The following is a 6,000-nucleotide window of genomic DNA, read 5'->3' on the forward strand; positions in this document are numbered from 1 at the left end:
TTTTGTGGATTCAGGTTTTACATTTAAGTCTTTAATCCATTTTGAGTTGTTTTTGTATGTGGTGTGAGATAAGGATCCAATTTCATTCTTCTGTATGTGGATATCCAATTTTCCCAACAGTATTTATTGAAGAGACTGTCCTTTCCTCATCATGTATTCCTGACACTCTTGCCAAAGATCAATTGACTATAGATATGTGGATTTATTCTGTGTTCTCTGAACTGTTGCATTGGTCTGTATGTCTGTTTTTATACCAGTTCCATACTATTTTGATTACTGTCACCTAAATGAGAGCCAGGACCCAGAGACACAGCAGCAAACCACAGAGCATTTTTACTAACTTAATAAACATTTGTCATTTAATATAATTTTTCTTTTTTAGTTTTTGTGCAAAGTTATGGTATGGTAGGTTTTTAAAATGTAACATATATGGTGTCTTTTATTCCCACTGCATAGGACATAGCCTATAACTTTGTTCAATATCATTGTACATATTGTATTTTCCCCTTAATAAAGTACATTATGAATCTTAGAGCATGATCCCTAATTATGATACTTTGGGGAAATTCTAGCCACTTTTAAGCTTTGTACTTTATGGCATAGTTTGCAAGTACACATCATAGCAAAGGAAAAAAGGAAAACTTTCTACAGTTCTCTGAATATTTCATAATTCCTATCACCAGGTGCCTTGGATGTAGACAATATAGGCTCAATCAATATGTGTTTTTACATTTTTTGTTTTTTAACTACTTCTTTCTCTCAAGTTCTTGAGACCTAATGGAATGCTCTGTCATGGTTGCAGGTTTTGGTGCAGAGAAGCAAAGACTTATAAACAGGGATGCTCATGGCAACATAATTTATGATAGCTAAAAATAGAAAGCATTTTAGATTTCAAATGGAGGGTGAATAGTCAAATAAATCACTACATATTCAAGTAGCCAAATATTACAGAAGTATCACAAACCATGAATCTAAAGAATAAATAACATCTTAGGGAATATGCTCATGTAAAATATTAAGTAAAAGAGTTTTTAGAGAGCTTCCCTGGTGGCACAGTGGTTGAGAGTCCGCCTGCCGATGCAGGGGACACGGGTTCGTGTCCCGGTCCGGGAAGTTCCCACATGCCGTGGAGCGGCTAGGCCCGTGAGCCATGGCCACTGAGTCTGCGCGTCCGGAGCCTGTGCTCTGCAACGGGAGAGGCCACAACAGTGAAAGGCCCACGTCCTGCAAAAAAAAAAAAATTTTTTAGAGATTAAGAAGAAAAAATCAGAGTGTAAAATCACATATACAGTGCAATCTGAATGTCCCGTAACTCCCTGCTACTTTGAGTAGTCTATGGGCTTAGCATCATAGGCATCAGTTGGAGCTTATTAGATAATCAGACTTTAGGCTCCACACCAAACCCACTGAATCAGAATCTTAAGGGGATTATTTGGCACATCAAAGGCTGAGAAACCTCATCCAGGCCTTATTGACTTGGGGAGCAGCATCAAGTCGCTTTAACAATTTGAACCAAAGTTCAATGCCTCTTTAGCACCCAACAACCTAACATAAGACCACAGCCCCCTCCAAATACACATCCAGTGTCTCCAAAGGGGCTTCCATAAGTATAGACTCAGGCACTGGGGTGTTGGCTTTACTTCTCCCTCAATATCCCCAAGGGGGAAAATGATCTTTGATAATGGTGATAATTTTAAAATTATGTCAGAGAAAGTAGGGGAAGGATGTATTGCAGTCTCTCATTGAATATGCCATTTGTATAATCTCTGCCCATTTGTTTTCCTTTCTGCTCCCTCCTATCCTTCACATGCCTCCTCTCTTACCTAAGAAGGGTCAAGGAGGAGACCCAGCATCCCAGAGTTAGGAGAAATGATTGTGCCCTCATGCGCAATGATGGATACCACCACAGAAAGCAACATGCATGCTATCCCATTCCTTCACACTAGGATACAGGCATCACTATCCCTCTTGACCATTGTCCTAATGGCCACTTTGTAATGGGGCCGACCTTGCTGATGTGGCCCACCCTGGTCCGCTGCTAGTCAAAACTCCCCTCCGAGCACTGCCCTCATAGTTAGACCAGTTCACCTTGGGCCTAGGCCATGATTCTCACTGTTTTACATTGCCATGTGGGGCTCTACAAGGTCACTACCCATATCATGGTTCCTATCTAGGTGCCTCTACTCACTTAGTTGCTGGTGTCCTCAGATAATTCAGTGCAGTGCTCTGGGCCACCATTAGAAGTGCCTATGAATTTTTTGTCCTTTGGGCTGAGGTCACCAGCCTTCTCCACACTGCAAATACCACACGTCTGCCAAGAAGGGGAAATGGAAGAGGATATGGGCTTAAGGAGAAATTAGACAAGAGCAAAGGGGTTTGGGACTAGGAAACATTTCTCCTGAGTTTCCTAAGAAAAAGACCTTCCTGGTTATATTCAAGCATGTAGTATGTAATACAATAGAAAAGCAGAATAATGGGATTTAGGAGACCTAGTGTCTTATCCTAGTTCCCTGTGTGACCTTGGGAAAGTCAATCTCAGATCCTCAATTTCCCTCTTTATAGAATGATGGGTAAAACTATTTGCATAGCCTATCTCCAAGTTCTGGTCAAGTTCAATGAGGTAATATTTGGAAAGAGGCTTCAAAATCTATAAGATGTAGTATTAGTACCAATAATATGCAGCATCATGGTAAGAAAAAAGATAATCTATGCCAAAATTGGCCTCAAAAAATATCATACCTGTTCACCTGGTAGAACCCATGGGTTGGTATTATATATTACAAGGTCAAGAGTAAACTTGGAGACTGGTCTAGATTAAAAATTAACAGTACATTAGAAAGTGATACACAGCTACTACCTGGTAGGGGAAATTGAGGGCATCTAGAAAGAATAAAATGTTTATTATAGGGGGAAAAAAAGCATTTTGTTCTAAAAGCATGCATACAATAAAAGAACATCCATGTTTTATTTTCTCAAACATCTATGCAACTGTTCAGATCCTAAATATAGGAGGTTTTTGCTTTTCATAATGTATCTTTCAGTCTACACAGGTTTGGAGCAAAATAAACACCATATATAGAGTATAATGGCTTTGTTGATTTGGTTAAATTAGCTGAAGGCATTGTTGACTTCATCATTAAAATTCATTTCTCAATGATTTTTACCTTTATTGACTCTTTCATCAATTCTTCCTCACTTCTGTCCTCATTCTTTTCCTCCTGTCTCTTTCAATTTCCTATCTAAAATGTTCCACAATAATTATTATAAAAGTTGGAGAAAGATGATGAAGTTTTTTATTGGAAAGAGATGAACCTTCCAAATTCATTCTCAGCTCATCACCACAGCACCTAGAATATGGAATGGAAATTTGTATCTTGAGAGTGCCTCGGTGCTTAAGCATGCAGAACAGATGTTTCATTTCACAAGTTTTCCCAATTTATTATACATGATATCTCTATCTGTGTGAGAGGAACACTGCTTTGGGGAATAGGACTTTTCATTTTCCCCAGCAAGCTGATGCATAGAAATGGGCTGTTGAGTCAGCTTCTATTCACCTCAGGAGAGGAGGTTTCTCAAATGCTGTTTATTTTCTTACAAGGACATCAAGGGGAAACATACTCCATACTCTCACCTCTGCACATGTCATTTCCCTACCCAGAATCCATATAATTGGGTGCACCCATCTTGCAAGGCATGGCTTAATTTCACATCTTTTGCGAAACTGATGAACCTGCCTCGGAGTGATAGCTCTTTCTTCAAACAGCTAAACAGTATCTGTTGGTGTTATCGTTTTCATAGTTATCATTAGCAACGTAGGAGGGAAAAGGGTGGTATTGGTTAGGGAAGTGATATTATATTCACCTCTTCCTGTTGCACTGTAAGCTCCATGATGGCAGAACCATTTTTATTGCTCTTTGCCACCCCTCACAATGGCTAACACAGTGCATTTCACATGGTTAGTGTTTAAAAAAGACTAGTCAATTATGTAAAATGGCCTTGCTAAATTTGGTAGCCTAACTTTGCTCTTGCATTAAGGCTAGAAGAGAGGGGGGAAGAAGAAATAAGAAAATAAAAACCAATCCTGAAAGCTAGTGGGACAAAGAATTAGAAAAAAACCCACAAAATTTAAATCAGGTAATCCTCAGGTCTGAAAGTCTAGTTTCTCTCCTGGTCTAGACACTCACCCACCTCTGCTTCTCTTAATTCTCTTTCTTCCCTGCAGTGATTTTCCAAACAACCCTGAATTAGCCTTCTAATTTCACATACTTAAGAATGTCCAAACCACTTATTCTCAGACACTGCCAGTAGGTGAGTCAACTGATTTAACTCTGAATAGAAAGCAACCAGGGAGTATACACTAAGAGTTCTAAAAATATCATACCCATTGTCTCAGTAATTCTACTTCTGGGACTCTATCCTAACTGTGAACAAAGATGTATGGCTTAAAGTTTTCAATACGGCTTTATTTATACAGAGATAGGAACAATCCAACAGTTCTACAGCAGGGGAAGAGGTGAATAAATTATGACACAAGCCTCTTGCTGGAATGTTTATTAAAAAGTTATTTTAAGTTATGTTTTAAAGACATTTCAAACTATTTCATTTTTAAAATTAAGATACAATGAAATTGACTTTTTGTGTGACCAATTCAATGAATATTCGTGTCTATATAGATTTGTATAACCACCACCAAAATCAAGATAAGAAACACTTCTATCACTGCAAAAAACTCCCTGCGCTATTCCTTTGTCATCACACCCTTCCCTGCCCCAGTTCCTGACAACCAAGGCTGTTTTCTGTATTTATAGTTTTGTCTTTTCAGGAATGTCATGCAGATGGAATCATCCATATGCACTTCAGTGTTTGGGGACTGGCTTCTTTCACTCAGCATGACTTTGAGGTTCATCAGCGTTGCTGTGCATATCAATAGTTCTTTTCTGTTTTACTGCTGAGTATTATTCCAAATGCATTGATGTGGCACAGTTTATTTATTTACCCGTTGAAGGACATTTGGGTTGTTTCCAGTGTTTGGTGATGAATACAGCAACTATACACATTCATGTATAGCTGTGTGGACGTAAGTTATTATTTCTCTAGGGTAAATACTTAGGAGTGGGATTACTGGCTCATGTGGTAAGGACTAACTTCATGAGAAACTGTCAATCTGTTTTCCAGAGTTAAAAGCATTTTTAATAATCCAGAGAAGTGCTGATATTATAAATGAGAAAGTAGAAAATGAAATTGTATACACACTATAAAATATGCATAAGAATAAGACTGGAAAGAAATGTATCGAAGTGATAAAAAGTGATTTTCTTGCTGTGATTGGAGTATATGTAGGCTTTTGTTTTCTTCTTTTCTGTGGAAACTCGATGGCTCCTGACATCGCCAGTGAGTAAAAATGTATCAGATTTACAGTAATTACATAAATTCTAGTGCTCAGAGGTCCCACTTCCTCTATTAACTATAAATACCTAGTCTTGTCCAGAGAACTCCCTCCCTAGTTTTTTCTTATAGGAGCAGAGCCATGAAGTCAAGACTGCTTCCTGTATCTCTGAAGCTCCTCTACTGTTATGTCTGAGGGTTCTACTTCCTGCCCCTCTGTTGCCCGTTATGCTGTGCTACCCCCAACTTGAAGGCTGTGCTTCTGGAAGCTTCCTCAGAACCGCTGACCTTTGTTGTTCTTTCACCTCGGTTACCAGGAGAGCTCCCGCTGCTTCTCTGGTGGCTCCTAGTGACAGCTTTCCTTCTATCATTCACAGGCATGGTGAAGTGAGGCAGGGGTGGCAGGGGAACAACCTAACACTGCTCCCTCTGACAGCTGTCTTGCTGACACTACAAACCCTAGCCCCTCACTCACAGTGTTTTCTCTCAAGGGTCAATGACTTGCCCTCCATTCCAGCCTCTGGGAGAACCTAACACTATCAGGCATGCCTGTCCATGAATGAAGCCCACTGGATCACGAGCAAAGTTCCCTCCCACGGAACTCCTTACCACGGT

At 39.5% G+C, this 6,000-nt stretch overlaps 1 pseudogene; it reads right to left on the bottom strand.

Annotated features, from left to right (window-relative positions):
* The window catches only part of LOC112399605 (rab GTPase-activating protein 1-like), a 58,091-nt pseudogene extending 52,325 nt beyond the window's left edge, over nucleotides 1-5,766 (bottom strand).
* Between the last annotated feature and the right edge of the window lie 234 nt (nucleotides 5,767-6,000).

The sequence above is a fragment of the Neophocaena asiaeorientalis genome, unplaced genomic scaffold (genome assembly GCF_003031525.2).
Source record: "Neophocaena asiaeorientalis asiaeorientalis breed wild unplaced genomic scaffold, Neophocaena_asiaeorientalis_V1.1 scaffold131, whole genome shotgun sequence".
NCBI classification, from domain to species: Eukaryota; Metazoa; Chordata; class Mammalia; order Artiodactyla; family Phocoenidae; genus Neophocaena; species Neophocaena asiaeorientalis.